The sequence below is a fragment of the Schistocerca gregaria genome, chromosome 3 (genome assembly GCF_023897955.1).
Source record: "Schistocerca gregaria isolate iqSchGreg1 chromosome 3, iqSchGreg1.2, whole genome shotgun sequence".
Lineage (NCBI taxonomy): Eukaryota > Metazoa > Arthropoda > Insecta > Orthoptera > Acrididae > Schistocerca > Schistocerca gregaria.
Window position 1 is genome coordinate 27,408,548 of NC_064922.1, and position 19,677 is coordinate 27,428,224.

The 19,677-nt window shown below is 48.7% G+C and overlaps 2 non-coding genes across 2 annotated transcripts; both read left to right on the top strand.

Annotated features, from left to right (window-relative positions):
- The first annotated feature begins 17,338 nt into the window (after positions 1 to 17,338).
- Trnat-agu (transfer RNA threonine (anticodon AGU)) lies at positions 17,339 to 17,411 on the top strand. The gene has a single exon. It is a non-coding gene; the product is annotated as a tRNA-Thr (tRNA).
- A 1,515-nt stretch (positions 17,412 to 18,926) lies between these two features.
- On the top strand, positions 18,927 to 18,999 carry Trnat-agu (transfer RNA threonine (anticodon AGU)). Its single transcript has one exon. It is a non-coding gene; the product is annotated as a tRNA-Thr (tRNA).
- Positions 19,000 to 19,677: the final 678 nt, after the last annotated feature.

Consider the following 19,677-nt stretch of genomic DNA (forward strand, 5'->3'; position numbering starts at 1 on the left):
GCAAGAGGAATAATTCACAACCAGCAGATGTGTCTAGGAAGATACAAGCGAATGATTAGCATCCACAATTGACAAGCGTGCTGTTATTAGTGCGCAGGAAGCACCCTCCTCCCACGCCTACACTTAATTTAGAAACAGTACAAGTGTTCCCGTAAGATTCTCAAGCCTATGTCGGAATGATCTGCCTTGCGCCGAGTTCACGTAAATCCCACTGCACATTCCTATTCATTGCGTGCAGTCAGCTGCTACTGGTGTTGCTAGTTGTGACTGCTGATAACAGATGCCGTAGCAATCAATTCATGGAGTGAGTTGTGTGTTTTGCGATAGTCTGTCTCTGACAAGCAAGCACAGGTGACGTAGGTGCGAACACAGGAAGCTTGCAGACCCTCGCTGCCTGCAGACACCGAGCAGCCACACTAGGAGTGCGGCCTAAGCCGTAGGCGAAATGTGCTCATTCGCTTTGGCGCGACGTCGAACTATAAATAATGCTGTCACTAGCGTGAGCGTTGCGTGAGCGTCGTGGAAAGTCGGAAAAGTCGACTGCGAGGGTGAGTGCCAAGTTTGGGGAATGTTTCGTAGTATGCGCATTGCAATGGAGACGCGGAAACTTGTTGTGGCCCAGTGTTTTGCAGTTGGACGACAAGATTGGTACACAGTAGTAAAGAGCGAGGCACTGAGTTGGCATGAATAATGGAGTGCACAATGGGGCTCGAGATGTGTTTGTTACCTCAGGTGCTGTATGATTGTCGACAAGGAGTGAAAACGGAGCAATTTATGACGGCTCTTTCAATTTAAGACGTTAAAAACAGACGGAATTTGCATTTGTAATACCAGAGCATCGAAACTACTTGGAACTTTTGTGTATATGAACGGGTCCGCGCCTTTGTACTCTGCTCCCTTCACCGCTACAAACCAACCAACCATCGTGTCCGTGCGCATCTGAGTCGCAAAGAATGGGGAATAGCGCAGTTTGCTCGTGCATGGGGCGTAGCTCAGTTGGTAGAGCGTTCGCTTCGCATGTGAAAGGTCCAGGGTTCAAGCCGCGGCGCCTCCATTTTTTGTGGTCAGTGCATGATAAGTGTTGGTCGCGGCGAACCTAAAGGCACGCAAGATGTTGCAAAGCCAGCGTCACAGACTGATATGATGTATACTGACGTAAGGAGAGCAAGATGTAAGTGTGGGGACTGGCTGTTATCGAGGTGTCATCGAGTGCAGATCTGTCTTAGGTATCGCGGCTTAACCTCATTGAAGTCTAGAGGCTGGACAACACGTTGGTCTTACTCAGAGCGGTGTCCGAATTCTATTTTCGACGTTATACGTTCCACTTTCATTGTGGCCAACTACGATTCGATACAGAATGCACGAAACCTGAAAGACACCCTAACGGATACATAGAGAGTAGTGTTTGTCTGCTGAATAATGGGAATGCAAGGGTCTGTGTCGTATATATGGCTGTATGTAGCACCATTAGTCTTCGGGGGCGGGCGTAGCTCAGATGGTAGAGCGCTCGCTCAGTATGTGAGAAGTACTGGGATCAATACCCAGTGCCAGCATAATTTTTAACACACCTACATGCGCACCTTGCCACGCAAGAGGAATAATTCACAACCAGCAGATGTGTCTAGGAAGATACAAGCGAATGATTAGCATCCACAATTGACAAGCGTGCTGTTATTAGTGCGCAGGAAGCACCCTCCTCCCACGCCTACACTTAATTTAGAAACAGTACAAGTGTTCCCGTAAGATTCTCAAGCCTATGTCGGAAAGATCTGCCTTGCGCCGAGTTCACGTAAATCCCACTGCACATTCCTATTCATTGCGTGCAGTCAGCTGCTACTGGTGTTGCTAGTTGTGACTGCTGATAACAGATGCCGTAGCAATCAATTCATGGAATGAGTTGTGTGTTTTGCGATAGTCTGTCTCTGACAAGCAAGTACAGGTGACATAGGTGCGAACACAGGAAGCTTGCAGACCCTCGCTGCCTGCAGACACCGAGCAGCCACACTAGGAGGGCGGCCTAAGCCGTAGGCGAAATGTGCTCATTCGCTTTGGCGCGACGTCGAACTATAAATAATGCTGTCACTAGCGTGAGCGTTGCGTGAGCGTCGTGGAAAGTCGGAAAAGTCGGCTGCGAGGGTGAGTGCCAAGTTTGGGGAATGTTTCGTAGTATGCGCATTGCAATGGAGACGCGGAAACTTGTTGTGGCCCAGTGTTTTGCAGTTGGACGACAAGATTGGTACACAGTAGTAAAGAGCGAGGCACTGAGTTGGCATGAATAATGGAGTGCACAATGGGGCTCGAGATGTGTTTGTTACCTCAGGTGCTGTATGATTGTCGACAAGGAGTGAAAACGGAGCAATTTATGACGGCTCTTTCAATTTAAGACGTTAAAAACAGACGGAATTTGCATTTGTAATACCAGAGCATCGAAACTACTTGGAACTTTTGTGTATATGAACGGGTCCGCGCCTTTGTACTCTGCTCCCTTCACCGCTACAAACCAACCAACCATCGTGTCCGTGCGCATCTGAGTCGCAAAGAATGGGGAATAGCGCAGTTTGCTCGTGCATGGGGCGTAGCTCAGTTGGTAGAGCGTTCGCTTCGCATGTGAAAGGTCCAGGGTTCAAGCCGCGGCGCCTCCATTTTTTGTGGTCAGTGCATGGTAAGTGTTGGTCGCGGCGAACCTAAAGGCACGCAAGATGTTGCAAAGCCAGCGTCACAGACTGATATGATGTATACTGATGTAAGGAGAGCAAGATGTAAGTGTGGGGACTGGCTGTTATCGAGGTGTCATCGAGTGCAGATCTGTCTTAGGTATCGCGGCTTAACCTCATTGAAGTCTAGAGGGTGGACAACACGTTGGTCTTACTCAGAGCGGTGTCCGAATTCTATTTTCGACGTTATACGTTCCACTTTCATTGTGGCCAACTACGATTCGATACAGAATGCACGAAACCTGAAAGACACCCTAACGGATACATAGAGAGTAGTGTTTGTCTGCTGAATAATGGGAATGCAAGGGTCTGTGTCGTATATATGGCTGTATGTAGCACCATTAGTCTTCGGGGGCGGGCGTAGATCAGATGGTAGAGCGCTCGCTCAGTATGTGAGAAGTACTGGGATCAATACCCAGTGCCTGCATAAATTTTAACACACCTACATGCGCACCTTGCCATGCAAGAGGAATAATTCACAACCAGCAGATGTGTCTAGGAAGATACAAGCGAATGATTAGCATCCACAATTGACAAGCGTGCTGTTATTAGTGCGCAGGAAGCACCCTCCTCCCACGCCTACACTTAATTTAGAAACAGTACAAGTGTTCCCGTAAGATTCTCAAGCCTATGTCGGAAAGATCTGCCTTGCGCCGAGTTCACGTAAATCCCACTGCACATTCCTATTCATTGCGTGCAGTCAGCTGCTACTGGTGTTGCTAGTTGTGACTGCTGATAACAGATGCCGTAGCAATCAATTCATGGAATGAGTTGTGTGTTTTGCGATAGTCTGTCTCTGACAAGCAAGTACAGGTGACATAGGTGCGAACACAGGAAGTTTGCAGACCCTCGCTGCCTGCAGACACCGAGCAGCCACACTAGGAGTGCGGCCTAAGCCGTAGGCGAAATGTGCTCATTCGCTTTGGCGCGACGTCGAACTATAAATAATGCTGTCACTAGCGTGAGCGTTGCGTGAGCGTCGTGGAAAGTCGGAAAAGTCGGCTGCGAGGGTGAGTGCCAAGTTTGGGGAATGTTTCGTAGTATTCGCATTGCAATGGAGACGCGGAAACTTGTTGTGGCCCAGTGTTTTGCAGTTGGACGACAAGATTGGTACACAGTAGTAAAGAGCGAGGCACTGAGTTGGCATGAATAATGGAGTGCACAATGGGGCTCGAGATGTGTTTGTTACCTCAGGTGCTGTATGATTGTCGACAAGGAGTGAAAACGGAGCAATTTATGACGGCTCTTTCAATTTAAGACGTTAAAAACAGACGGAATTTGCATTTGTAATACCAGAGCATCGAAACTACTTGGAACTTTTGTGTATATGAACGGGTCCGCGCCTTTGTACTCTGCTCCCTTCACCGCTACAAACCAACCAACCATCGTGTCCGTGCGCATCTGAGTCGCAAAGAATGGGGAATAGCGCAGTTTGCTCGTGCATGGGGCGTAGCTCAGTTGGTAGAGCGTTCGCTTCGCATGTGAAAGGTCCAGGGTTCAAGCCGCGGCGCCTCCATTTTTTGTGGTCAGTGCATGGTAAGTGTTGGTCGCGGCGAACCTAAAGGCACGCAAGATGTTGCAAAGCCAGCGTCACAGACTGATATGATGTATACTGACGTAAGGAGAGCAAGATGTAAGTGTGGGGACTGGCTGTTATCGAGGTGTCATCGAGTGCAGATCTGTCTTAGGTATCGCGGCTTAACCTCATTGAAGTCTAGAGGGTGGACAACACGTTGGTCTTACTCAGAGCGGTGTCCGAATTCTATTTTCGACGTTATACGTTCCACTTTCATTGTGGCCAACTACGATTCGATACAGAATGCACGAAACCTGAAAGACACCCTAGCGGATACATAGAGAGTAGTGTTTGTCTGCTGAATAATGGGAATGCAAGGGTCTGTGTCGTATATATGGCTGTATGTAGCACTATTAGTCTTCGGGGCCGGGCGTAGCTCAGATGGTAGAGCGCTCGCTCAGTATGTGAGAAGTACTGGGATCAATACCCAGTGCCTGCATAATTTTTAACACACCTACATGCGCACCTTGCCATGCAAGAGGAATAATTCACAACCAGCAGATGTGTCTAGGAAGATACAAGCGAATGATTAGCATCCACAATTGACAAGCGTGCTGTTATTAGTGCGCAGGAAGCACCCTCCTCCCACGCCTACACTTAATTTAGAAACAGTACAAGTGTTCCCGTAAGATTCTCAAGCCTATGTCGGAATGATCTGCCTTGCGCCGAGTTCACGTAAATCCCACTGCACATTCCTATTCATTGCGTGCAGTCAGCTGCTACTGGTGTTGCTAGTTGTGACTGCTGATAACAGATGCCGTAGCAATCAATTCATGGAGTGAGTTGTGTGTTTTGCGATAGTCTGTCTCTGACAAGCAAGCACAGGTGACGTAGGTGCGAACACAGGAAGCTTGCAGACCCTCGCTGCCTGCAGACACCGAGCAGCCACACTAGGAGTGCGGCCTAAGCCGTAGGCGAAATGTGCTCATTCGCTTTGGCGCGACGTCGAACTATAAATAATGCTGTCACTAGCGTGAGCGTTGCGTGAGCGTCGTGGAAAGTCGGAAAAGTCGACTGCGAGGGTGAGTGCCAAGTTTGGGGAATGTTTCGTAGTATGCGCATTGCAATGGAGACGCGGAAACTTGTTGTGGCCCAGTGTTTTGCAGTTGGACGACAAGATTGGTACACAGTAGTAAAGAGCGAGGCACTGAGTTGGCATGAATAATGGAGTGCACAATGGGGCTCGAGATGTGTTTGTTACCTCAGGTGCTGTATGATTGTCGACAAGGAGTGAAAACGGAGCAATTTATGACGGCTCTTTCAATTTAAGACGTTAAAAACAGACGGAATTTGCATTTGTAATACCAGAGCATCGAAACTACTTGGAACTTTTGTGTATATGAACGGGTCCGCGCCTTTGTACTCTGCTCCCTTCACCGCTACAAACCAACCAACCATCGTGTCCGTGCGCATCTGAGTCGCAAAGAATGGGGAATAGCGCAGTTTGCTCGTGCATGGGGCGTAGCTCAGTTGGTAGAGCGTTCGCTTCGCATGTGAAAGGTCCAGGGTTCAAGCCGCGGCGCCTCCATTTTTTGTGGTCAGTGCATGATAAGTGTTGGTCGCGGCGAACCTAAAGGCACGCAAGATGTTGCAAAGCCAGCGTCACAGACTGATATGATGTATACTGACGTAAGGAGAGCAAGATGTAAGTGTGGGGACTGGCTGTTATCGAGGTGTCATCGAGTGCAGATCTGTCTTAGGTATCGCGGCTTAACCTCATTGAAGTCTAGAGGCTGGACAACACGTTGGTCTTACTCAGAGCGGTGTCCGAATTCTATTTTCGACGTTATACGTTCCACTTTCATTGTGGCCAACTACGATTCGATACAGAATGCACGAAACCTGAAAGACACCCTAACGGATACATAGAGAGTAGTGTTTGTCTGCTGAATAATGGGAATGCAAGGGTCTGTGTCGTATATATGGCTGTATGTAGCACCATTAGTCTTCGGGGGCGGGCGTAGCTCAGATGGTAGAGCGCTCGCTCAGTATGTGAGAAGTACTGGGATCAATACCCAGTGCCAGCATAATTTTTAACACACCTACATGCGCACCTTGCCACGCAAGAGGAATAATTCACAACCAGCAGATGTGTCTAGGAAGATACAAGCGAATGATTAGCATCCACAATTGACAAGCGTGCTGTTATTAGTGCGCAGGAAGCACCCTCCTCCCACGCCTACACTTAATTTAGAAACAGTACAAGTGTTCCCGTAAGATTCTCAAGCCTATGTCGGAAAGATCTGCCTTGCGCCGAGTTCACGTAAATCCCACTGCACATTCCTATTCATTGCGTGCAGTCAGCTGCTACTGGTGTTGCTAGTTGTGACTGCTGATAACAGATGCCGTAGCAATCAATTCATGGAATGAGTTGTGTGTTTTGCGATAGTCTGTCTCTGACAAGCAAGTACAGGTGACATAGGTGCGAACACAGGAAGCTTGCAGACCCTCGCTGCCTGCAGACACCGAGCAGCCACACTAGGAGGGCGGCCTAAGCCGTAGGCGAAATGTGCTCATTCGCTTTGGCGCGACGTCGAACTATAAATAATGCTGTCACTAGCGTGAGCGTTGCGTGAGCGTCGTGGAAAGTCGGAAAAGTCGGCTGCGAGGGTGAGTGCCAAGTTTGGGGAATGTTTCGTAGTATGCGCATTGCAATGGAGACGCGGAAACTTGTTGTGGCCCAGTGTTTTGCAGTTGGACGACAAGATTGGTACACAGTAGTAAAGAGCGAGGCACTGAGTTGGCATGAATAATGGAGTGCACAATGGGGCTCGAGATGTGTTTGTTACCTCAGGTGCTGTATGATTGTCGACAAGGAGTGAAAACGGAGCAATTTATGACGGCTCTTTCAATTTAAGACGTTAAAAACAGACGGAATTTGCATTTGTAATACCAGAGCATCGAAACTACTTGGAACTTTTGTGTATATGAACGGGTCCGCGCCTTTGTACTCTGCTCCCTTCACCGCTACAAACCAACCAACCATCGTGTCCGTGCGCATCTGAGTCGCAAAGAATGGGGAATAGCGCAGTTTGCTCGTGCATGGGGCGTAGCTCAGTTGGTAGAGCGTTCGCTTCGCATGTGAAAGGTCCAGGGTTCAAGCCGCGGCGCCTCCATTTTTTGTGGTCAGTGCATGGTAAGTGTTGGTCGCGGCGAACCTAAAGGCACGCAAGATGTTGCAAAGCCAGCGTCACAGACTGATATGATGTATACTGATGTAAGGAGAGCAAGATGTAAGTGTGGGGACTGGCTGTTATCGAGGTGTCATCGAGTGCAGATCTGTCTTAGGTATCGCGGCTTAACCTCATTGAAGTCTAGAGGGTGGACAACACGTTGGTCTTACTCAGAGCGGTGTCCGAATTCTATTTTCGACGTTATACGTTCCACTTTCATTGTGGCCAACTACGATTCGATACAGAATGCACGAAACCTGAAAGACACCCTAACGGATACATAGAGAGTAGTGTTTGTCTGCTGAATAATGGGAATGCAAGGGTCTGTGTCGTATATATGGCTGTATGTAGCACCATTAGTCTTCGGGGGCGGGCGTAGATCAGATGGTAGAGCGCTCGCTCAGTATGTGAGAAGTACTGGGATCAATACCCAGTGCCTGCATAAATTTTAACACACCTACATGCGCACCTTGCCATGCAAGAGGAATAATTCACAACCAGCAGATGTGTCTAGGAAGATACAAGCGAATGATTAGCATCCACAATTGACAAGCGTGCTGTTATTAGTGCGCAGGAAGCACCCTCCTCCCACGCCTACACTTAATTTAGAAACAGTACAAGTGTTCCCGTAAGATTCTCAAGCCTATGTCGGAAAGATCTGCCTTGCGCCGAGTTCACGTAAATCCCACTGCACATTCCTATTCATTGCGTGCAGTCAGCTGCTACTGGTGTTGCTAGTTGTGACTGCTGATAACAGATGCCGTAGCAATCAATTCATGGAATGAGTTGTGTGTTTTGCGATAGTCTGTCTCTGACAAGCAAGTACAGGTGACATAGGTGCGAACACAGGAAGTTTGCAGACCCTCGCTGCCTGCAGACACCGAGCAGCCACACTAGGAGGGCGGCCTAAGCCGTATTCGAAATGTGCTCATTCGCTTTGGCGCGACGTCGAACTATAAATAATGCTGTCACTAGCGTGAGCGTTGCGTGAGCGTCGTGGAAAGTCGGAAAAGTCGGCTGCGAGGGTGAGTGCCAAGTTTGGGGAATGTTTCGTAGTATTCGCATTGCAATGGAGACGCGGAAACTTGTTGTGGCCCAGTGTTTTGCAGTTCGACGACAAGATTGGTACACAGTAGTAAAGAGCGAGGCACTGAGTTGGCATGAATAATGGAGTGCACAATGGGGCTCGAGATGTGTTTGTTACCTCAGGTGCTGTATGATTGTCGACAAGGAGTGAAAACGGAGCAATTTATGACGGCTCTTTCAATTTAAGACGTTAAAAACAGACGGAATTTGCATTTGTAATACCAGAGCATCGAAACTACTTGGAACTTTTGTGTATATGAACGGGTCCGCGCCTTTGTACTCTGCTCCCTTCACCGCTACAAACCAACCAACCATCGTGTCCGTGCGCATCTGAGTCGCAAAGAATGGGGAATAGCGCAGTTTGCTCGTGCATGGGGCGTAGCTCAGTTGGTAGAGCGTTCGCTTCGCATGTGAAAGGTCCAGGGTTCAAGCCGCGGCGCCTCTATTTTTTGTGGTCAGTGCATGGTAAGTGTTGGTCGCGGCGAACCTAAAGGCACGCAAGATGTTGCAAAGCCAGCGTCACAGACTGATATGATGTATACTGACGTAAGGAGAGCAAGATGTAAGTGTGGGGACTGGCTGTTATCGAGGTGTCATCGAGTGCAGATCTGTCTTAGGTATCGCGGCTTAACCTCATTGAAGTCTAGAGGGTGGACAACACGTTGGTCTTACTCAGAGCGGTGTCCGAATTCTATTTTCGACGTTATACGTTCCACTTTCATTGTGGCCAACTACGATTCGATACAGAATGCACGAAACCTGAAAGACACCCTAACGGATACATAGAGAGTAGTGTTTGTCTGCTGAATAATGGGAATGCAAGGGTCTGTGTCGTATATATGGCTGTATGTAGCACCATTAGTCTTCGGGGGCGGGCGTAGCTCAGATGGTAGAGCGCTCGCTCAGTATGTGAGAAGTACTGGGATCAATACCCAGTGCCTGCATAAATTTTAACACACCTACATGCGCACCTTGCCATGCAAGAGGAATAATTCACAACCAGCAGATGTGTCTAGGAAGATACAAGCGAATGATTAGCATCCACAATTGACAAGCGTGCTGTTATTAGTGCGCAGGAAGCACCCTCCTCCCACGCCTACACTTAATTTAGAAACAGTACAAGTGTTCCCGTAAGATTCTCAAGCCTATGTCGGAAAGATCTGCCTTGCGCCGAGTTCACGTAAATCCCACTGCACATTCCTATTCATTGCGTGCAGTCAGCTGCTACTGGTGTTGCTAGTTGTGACTGCTGATAACAGATGCCGTAGCAATCAATTCATGGAATGAGTTGTGTGTTTTGCGATAGTCTGTCTCTGACAAGCAAGTACAGGTGACATAGGTGCGAACACAGGAAGCTTGCAGACCCTCGCTGCCTGCAGACACCGAGCAGCCACACTAGGAGGGCGGCCTAAGCCGTAGGCGAAATGTGCTCATTCGCTTTGGCGCGACGTCGAACTATAAATAATGCTGTCACTAGCGTGAGCGTCGTGGAAAGTCGGAAAAGTCGGCTGCGAGGGTGAGTGCCAAGTTTGGGGAATGTTTCGTAGTATGCGCATTGCAATGGAGACGCGGAAACTTGTTGTGGCCCAGTGTTTTGCAGTTGGACGACAAGATTGGTACACAGTAGTAAAGAGCGAGGCACTGAGTTGGCATGAATAATGGAGTGCACAATGGGGCTCGAGATGTGTTTGTTACCTCAGGTGCTGTATGATTGTCGACAAGGAGTGAAAACGGAGCAATTTATGACGGCTCTTTCAATTTAAGACGTTAAAAACAGACGGAATTTGCATTTGTAATACCAGAGCATCGAAACTACTTGGAACTTTTGTGTATATGAACGGGTCCGCGCCTTTGTACTCTGCTCCCTTCACCGCTACAAACCAACCAACCATCGTGTCCGTGCGCATCTGAGTCGCAAAGAATGGGGAATAGCGCAGTTTGCTCGTGCATGGGGCGTAGCTCAGTTGGTAGAGCGTTCGCTTCGCATGTGAAAGGTCCAGGGTTCAAGCCGCGGCGCCTCCATTTTTTGTGGTCAGTGCATGGTAAGTGTTGGTCGCGGCGAACCTAAAGGCACGCAAGATGTTGCAAAGCCAGCGTCACAGACTGATATGATGTATACTGATGTAAGGAGAGCAAGATGTAAGTGTGGGGACTGGCTGTTATCGAGGTGTCATCGAGTGCAGATCTGTCTTAGGTATCGCGGCTTAACCTCATTGAAGTCTAGAGGGTGGACAACACGTTGGTCTTACTCAGAGCGGTGTCCGAATTCTATTTTCGACGTTATACGTTCCACTTTCATTGTGGCCAACTACGATTCGATACAGAATGCACGAAACCTGAAAGACACCCTAACGGATACATAGAGAGTAGTGTTTGTCTGCTGAATAATGGGAATGCAAGGGTCTGTGTCGTATATATGGCTGTATGTAGCACCATTAGTCTTCGGGGGCGGGCGTAGATCAGATGGTAGAGCGCTCGCTCAGTATGTGAGAAGTACTGGGATCAATACCCAGTGCCTGCATAAATTTTAACACACCTACATGCGCACCTTGCCATGCAAGAGGAATAATTCACAACCAGCAGATGTGTCTAGGAAGATACAAGCGAATGATTAGCATCCACAATTGACAAGCGTGCTGTTATTAGTGCGCAGGAAGCACCCTCCTCCCACGCCTACACTTAATTTAGAAACAGTACAAGTGTTCCCGTAAGATTCTCAAGCCTATGTCGGAAAGATCTGCCTTGCGCCGAGTTCACGTAAATCCCACTGCACATTCCTATTCATTGCGTGCAGTCAGCTGCTACTGGTGTTGCTAGTTGTGACTGCTGATAACAGATGCCGTAGCAATCAATTCATGGAATGAGTTGTGTGTTTTGCGATAGTCTGTCTCTGACAAGCAAGTACAGGTGACATAGGTGCGAACACAGGAAGTTTGCAGACCCTCGCTGCCTGCAGACACCGAGCAGCCACACTAGGAGGGCGGCCTAAGCCGTATTCGAAATGTGCTCATTCGCTTTGGCGCGACGTCGAACTATAAATAATGCTGTCACTAGCGTGAGCGTTGCGTGAGCGTCGTGGAAAGTCGGAAAAGTCGGCTGCGAGGGTGAGTGCCAAGTTTGGGGAATGTTTCGTAGTATTCGCATTGCAATGGAGACGCGGAAACTTGTTGTGGCCCAGTGTTTTGCAGTTCGACGACAAGATTGGTACACAGTAGTAAAGAGCGAGGCACTGAGTTGGCATGAATAATGGAGTGCACAATGGGGCTCGAGATGTGTTTGTTACCTCAGGTGCTGTATGATTGTCGACAAGGAGTGAAAACGGAGCAATTTATGACGGCTCTTTCAATTTAAGACGTTAAAAACAGACGGAATTTGCATTTGTAATACCAGAGCATCGAAACTACTTGGAACTTTTGTGTATATGAACGGGTCCGCGCCTTTGTACTCTGCTCCCTTCACCGCTACAAACCAACCAACCATCGTGTCCGTGCGCATCTGAGTCGCAAAGAATGGGGAATAGCGCAGTTTGCTCGTGCATGGGGCGTAGCTCAGTTGGTAGAGCGTTCGCTTCGCATGTGAAAGGTCCAGGGTTCAAGCCGCGGCGCCTCTATTTTTTGTGGTCAGTGCATGGTAAGTGTTGGTCGCGGCGAACCTAAAGGCACGCAAGATGTTGCAAAGCCAGCGTCACAGACTGATATGATGTATACTGACGTAAGGAGAGCAAGATGTAAGTGTGGGGACTGGCTGTTATCGAGGTGTCATCGAGTGCAGATCTGTCTTAGGTATCGCGGCTTAACCTCATTGAAGTCTAGAGGGTGGACAACACGTTGGTCTTACTCAGAGCGGTGTCCGAATTCTATTTTCGACGTTATACGTTCCACTTTCATTGTGGCCAACTACGATTCGATACAGAATGCACGAAACCTGAAAGACACCCTAACGGATACATAGAGAGTAGTGTTTGTCTGCTGAATAATGGGAATGCAAGGGTCTGTGTCGTATATATGGCTGTATGTAGCACCATTAGTCTTCGGGGGCGGGCGTAGCTCAGATGGTAGAGCGCTCGCTCAGTATGTGAGAAGTACTGGGATCAATACCCAGTGCCTGCATAAATTTTAACACACCTACATGCGCACCTTGCCATGCAAGAGGAATAATTCACAACCAGCAGATGTGTCTAGGAAGATACAAGCGAATGATTAGCATCCACAATTGACAAGCATGCTGTTATTAGTGCGCAGGAAGCACCCTCCTCCCACGCCTACACTTAATTTAGAAACAGTACAAGTGTTCCCGTAAGATTCTCAAGCCTATGTCGGAAAGATCTGCCTTGCGCCGAGTTCACGTAAATCCCACTGCACATTCCTATACATTGCGTGCAGTCAGCTGCTACTGGTTTTGCTAGTTGTGACTGCTGATAACAGATGCCGTAGCAATCAATTCATGGAGTGAGTTGTGTGTTTTGCGATAGTCTGTCTCTGACAAGCAAGTACAGGTGACATAGGTGCGAACACAGGAAGCTTGCAGACCCTCGCTGCCTGCAGACACCGAGCAGCCACACTAGGAGGGCGGCCTAAGCCGTAGGCGAAATGTGCTCATTCGCTTTGGCGCGACGTCGAACTATAAATAATGCTGTCACTAGCGTGAGCGTTGCGTGAGCGTCGTGGAAAGTCGGAAAAGTCGGCTGCGAGGGTGAGTGCCAAGTTTGGGGAATGTTTCGTAGTATGCGCATTGCAATGGAGACGCGGAAACTTGTTGTGGCCCAGTGTTTTGCAGTTGGACGACAAGATTGGTACACAGTAGTAAAGAGCGAGGCACTGAGTTGGCATGAATAATGGAGTGCACAATGGGGCTCGAGATGTGTTTGTTACCTCAGGTGCTGTATGATTGTCGACAAGGAGTGAAAACGGAGCAATTTATGACGGCTCTTTCAATTTAAGACGTTAAAAACAGACGGAATTTGCATTTGTAATACCAGAGCATCGAAACTACTTGGAACTTTTGTGTATATGAACGGGTCCGCGCCTTTGTACTCTGCTCCCTTCACCGCTACAAACCAACCAACCATCGTGTCCGTGCGCATCTGAGTCGCAAAGAATGGGGAATAGCGCAGTTTGCTCGTGCATGGGGCGTAGCTCAGTTGGTAGAGCGTTCGCTTCGCATGTGAAAGGTCCAGGGTTCAAGCCGCGGCGCCTCCATTTTTTGTGGTCAGTGCATGGTAAGTGTTGGTCGCGGCGAACCTAAAGGCACGCAAGATGTTGCAAAGCCAGCGTCACAGACTGATATGATGTATACTGACGTAAGGAGAGCAAGATGTAAGTGTGGGGACTGGCTGTTATCGAGGTGTCATCGAGTGCAGATCTGTCTTAGGTATCGCGGCTTAACCTCATTGAAGTCTAGAGGGTGGACAACACGTTGGTCTTACTCAGAGCGGTGTCCGAATTCTATTTTCGACGTTATACGTTCCACTTTCATTGTGGCCAACTACGATTCGATACAGAATGCACGAAACCTGAAAGACACCCTAACGGATACATAGAGAGTAGTGTTTGTCTGCTGAATAATGGGAATGCAAGGGTCTGTGTCGTATATATGGCTGTATGTAGCACCATTAGTCTTCGGGGGCGGGCGTAGATCAGATGGTAGAGCGCTCGCTCAGTATGTGAGAAGTACTGGGATCAATACCCAGTGCCTGCATAAATTTTAACACACCTACATGCGCACCTTGCCATGCAAGAGGAATAATTCACAACCAGCAGATGTGTCTAGGAAGATACAAGCGAATGATTAGCATCCACAATTGACAAGCGTGCTGTTATTAGTGCGCAGGAAGCACCCTCCTCCCACGCCTACACTTAATTTAGAAACAGTACAAGTGTTCCCGTAAGATTCTCAAGCCTATGTCGGAAAGATGTGCCTTGCGCCGAGTTCACGTAAATCCCACTGCACATTCCTATTCATTGCGTGCAGTCAGCTGCTACTGGTGTTGCTAGTTGTGACTGCTGATAACAGATGCCGTAGCAATCAATTCATGGAGTGAGTTGTGTGTTTTGCGATAGTCTGTCTCTGACAAGCAAGCACAGGTGACGTAGGTGCGAACACAGGAAGCTTGCAGACCCTCGCTGCCTGCAGACACCGAGCAGCCACACTAGGAGTGCGGCCTAAGCCGTAGGCGAAATGTGCTCATTCGCTTTGGCGCGACGTCGAACTATAAATAATGCTGTCACTAGCGTGAGCGTTGCGTGATCGTCGTGGAAAGTCGGAAAAGTCGGCTGAGAGGGTGAGTGCCAAGTTTGGGGAATGTTTCGTAGTATGCGCATTGCAATGGAGACGCGGAAACTTGTTGTGGCCCAGTGTTTTGCAGTTGGACGACAAGATTGGTACACAGTAGTAAAGAGCGAGGCACTGAGTTGGCATGAATAATGGAGTGCACAATGGGGCTCGAGATGTGTTTGTTACCTCAGGTGCTGTATGATTGTCGACAAGGAGTGAAAACGGAGCAATTTATGACGGCTCTTTCAATTTAAGACGTTAAAAACAGACGGAATTTGCATTTGTAATACCAGAGCATCGAAACTACTTGGAACTTTTGTGTATATGAACGGGTCCGCGCCTTTGTACTCTGCTCCCTTCACCGCTACAAACCAACCAACCATCGTGTCCGTGCGCATCTGAGTCGCAAAGAATGGGGAATAGCGCAGTTTGCTCGTGCATGGGGCGTAGCTCAGTTGGTAGAGCGTTCGCTTCGCATGTGAAAGGTCCAGGGTTCAAGCTGCGGCGCCTCCATTTTTTGTGGTCAGTGCATGGTAAGTGTTGGTCGCGGCGAACCTAAAGGCACGCAAGATGTTGCAAAGCCAGCGTCACAGACTGATATGATGTATACTGACGTAAGGAGAGCAAGATGTAAGTGTGGGGACTGGCTGTTATCGAGGTGTCATCGAGTGCAGATCTGTCTTAGGTATCGCGGCTTAACCTCATTGAAGTCTAGAGGGTGGACAACACGTTGGTCTTACTCAGAGCGGTGTCCGAATTCTATTTTCGACGTTATACGTTCCACTTTCATTGTGGCCAACTACGATTCGATACAGAATGCACGAAACCTGAAAGACACCCTAACGGATACATAGAGAGTAGTGTTTGTCTGCTGAATAATGGGAATGCAAGGGTCTGTGTCGTATATATGGCTGTATGTAGCACCATTAGTCTTCGGGGGCGGGCGTAGCTCAGATGGTAGAGCGCTCGCTCAGTATGTGAGAAGTACTGGGATCAATACCCAGTGCCTGCGTAATTTTTAACACACCTACATGCGCACCTTGCCATGCAAGAGGAATAATTCACAACCAGCAGATGTGTCTAGGAAGATACAAGCGAATGATTAGCATCCACAATTGACAAGCGTGCTGTTATTAGTGCGCAGGAAGCACCCTCCTCCCACGCCTACACTTAATTTAGAAACAGTACAAGTGTTCCCGTAAGATTCTCAAGCCTATGTCGGAAAGATCTGCCTTGCGCCGAGTTCACGTAAATCCCACTGCACATTCCTATTCTTTGCGTGCAGTCAGCTGCTACTGGTGTTGCTAGTTGTGACTGCTGATAACAGATGCCGTAGCAATCAATTCATGGAGTGAGTTGTGTGTTTTGCGATAGTCTGTCTCTGACAAGCAAGCACAGGTGACGTAGGTGCGAACACAGGAAGCTTGCAGACCCTCGCTGCCTGCAGACACCGAGCAGCCACACTAGGAGGGCGGCCTAAGCCGTAGGCGAAATGTGCTCATTCGCTTTGGCGCGACGTCGAACTATAAATAATGCTGTCACTAGCGTGAGCGTCGTGGAAAGTCGGAAAAGTCGGCTGCGAGGGTGAGTGCCAAGTTTGGGGAATGTTTCGTAGTATGCGCATTGCAATGGAGACGCGGATACTTGTTGTGGCCCAGTGTTTTGCAGTTGGACGACAAGATTGGTACACAGTAGTAAAGAGCGAGGCACTGAGTTGGCATGAATAATGGAGTGCACAATGGGGCTCGAGATGTGTTTGTTACCTCAGGTGCTGTATGATTGTCGACAAGGAGTGAAAACGGAGCAATTTATGACGGCTCTTACAATTTAAGACGTTAAAAACAGACGGAATTTGCATTTGTAATACCAGAGCATCGAAACTACTTGGAACTTTTGTGTATATGAACGGGTCCGCGCCTTTGTACTCTGCTCCCTTCACCGCTACAAACCAACCAACCATCGTGTCCGTGCGCTTCTGAGTCGCAAAGGATGGGGAATAGCGCAGTTTGCTCGTGCATGGGGCGTAGCTCAGTTGGTAGAACGTTCGCTTCGCATGTGAAAGGTCCAGGGTTCAAGCCGCGGCGCCTCCATTTTTTGTGGTCAGTGCATGGTAAGTGTTGGTCGCGGCGAACCTAAAGGCACGCAAGATGTTGCAAAGCCAGCGTCACAGACTGATATGATGTATACTGACGTAAGGAGAGCAAGATGTAAGTGTGGGGACCGGCTGTTATCGAGGTGTCATCGAGTGCAGATCAGTCTTAGGTATCGCGGCTTAACCTCATTGAAGTCTAGAGGGTGGACAACACGTTGGTCTTACTCAGAGCGGTGTCCGAATTCTATTTTCGACGTTATACGTTCCACTTTCATTGTGGCCAACTACGATTCGATACAGAATGCACGAAACCTGAAAGACACCCTAACGGATACATAGAGAGTAGTGTTTGTCTGCTGAATAATGGGAGTGCAAGGGTCTGTGTCGTCTATATGGCTGTATGTAGCACCATTAGTCTTCGGGGGCGGGCGTAGCTCAGATGGTAGAGCGCTCGCTCAGTATGCGAGAGGTACTGGGATCAATACCCAGTGCCTGCATAAATTTTAACACACCTACATGCGCACCTTGCCATGCAAGAGGAATAATTCACAACCAGCAGATGTGTCTAGGAAGATACAAGCGAATGATTAGCATCCACAATTGACAAGCGTGCTGTTATTACTGCGCAGGAAGCACCCTCCTCCCACGCCTACACTTAATTTAGGAACAGTACAAGTGTTCCCGTAAGATTCTCAAGCCTATGTCGGAAAGATGTGCCTTGCGCCGAGTTCACGTAAATCCCACTGCACATTCCTATTCTTTGCGTGCAGTCAGCTGCTACTGGTGTTGCTAGTTGTGACTGCTGATAACAGATGCCGTAGCAATCAATTCATGGAGTGAGTTGTGTGTTTTGCGATAGTCTGTCTCTGACAAGCAAGCACAGGTGACATAGGTGCGAACACAGGAAGCTTGCAGACCCTCGCTGCCTGCAGACACCAAGCAGCCACACTAGGAGGGCGGCCTAAGCCGTAGGCGAAATGTGCTCATTCGCTTTGGCGCGACGTCGAACTATAAATAATGCTGTCACTAGCGTGAGCGTTGCGTGAGCGTCGTGGAAAGTCGGAAAAGTCGATTGCGAGGGTGAGTGCCAAGTTTGGGGAATGTTTCGTAGTATGCGCATTGCAATGGAGACGCGGAAACTTGTTGTGGCCCAGTGTTTTGCAGTTGGACGACAAGATTGGTACACAGTAGTAAAGAGCGAGGCACTGAGTTGGCATGAATAATGGAGTGCACAATGGGGCTCGAGATGTGTTTGTTACCTCAGGTGCTGTATGATTGTCGACAAGGAGTGAAAACGGAGCAATTTATGACGGCTCTTTCAATTTAAGACGTTAAAAACAGACAGAATTTGCATTTGTAATACCAGAGCATCGAAACTACTTGGAACTTTTGTGTATATGAACGGGTCCGCGCCTTTGTACTCTGCTCCCTTCACCGCTACAAACCAACCAACCATCGTGTCCGTGCGCATCTGAGTCGCAAAGGATGGGGAATAGCGCAGTTTGCTCGTGCATGGGGCGTAGCTCAGTAGGTAGAACGTTCGCTTCGCATGTGAAAGGTCCAGGGTTCAAGCCGCGGCGCTTCCATTTTTTGTGGTCGGTGCATGGTAAGTGTTGGTCGCGGCGAACCTAAAGGCACGCAAGATGTTGCAAAGCCAGCGTGACAGACTGATATGATGTATACTGACGTAAGGAGAGCAAGATGTAAGTGTGGGGACCGGCTGTTATCGAGGTGTCATCGAGTGCAGATCAGTCTTAGGTATCGTGGCTTAACCTCATTGAAGTCTAGAGGGTGGACAACACGTTGGTCTTACTCAGTGCGGTGTCCGAATTCTATTTTCGACGTTATACGTTCCACTTTCATTGTGGCCAACTACGATTCGATACAGAATGCACGAAACCTGAAAGACACCCTAACGGATACATAGAGAGTAGTGTTTGTCTGCTGAATAATGGGAGTGCAAGGGTCTGTGTCGTCTATATGGGTGTAGGTAGCACCATTAGTCTTCGGGGGTGGGCGTAGCTCAGTTGGTAGAGCGCTCGCTCAGTATGCGAGAGGTACTGGGATCAATACCCAGTGCCTGCATAAATTTTAACACACCTACATGCGCACCTTTTCATGCAAGAGGAATAATTCACAACCAGCAGATGTGTCTAGGAAGATACAAGCGAATGATTAGCATCCACAATTGACAAGCGTGCTGTTATTAGTGCGCAGGAAGCACCCTCCTCCCACGCCTACACTTAATTTAGAAACAGTACAAGTGTTCCCGTAAGATTCTCAAGCCTATGTCGGAATGATCTGCCTTGCGCCGAGTTCACGTAAATCCCACTGCACATTCCTATTCTTTGCGTGCAGTCAGCTGCTACTGGTGTTGCTAGTTGTGACTGCTGATAACAGATGCCGTAGCAATCAATTCATGGAGTGAGTTGTGTGTTTTGCGATAGTCTGTCTCTGACAAGCAAGCACAGGTGACATAGGTGCGAACACAGGAAGCTTGCAGACCCTCGCTGCCAGCAGACACCGAGCAGCCACACTAGGAGGGCGGCCTAAGCCGTAGGCGAAATGTGCTCATTCGCTTTGGCGCGACGTCGAACTATAAATAATGCTGTCACTAGCGTGAGCGTTGCGTGAGCGTCGTGGAAAGTCGGAAAAGTCGACTGCGAGGGTGAGTGCCAAGTTTGGGGAATGTTTCGTAGTATGCGCATTGCAATGGAGACGCGGAAACTTGTTGTGGCCCAGTGTTTTGCAGTTGGACGACAA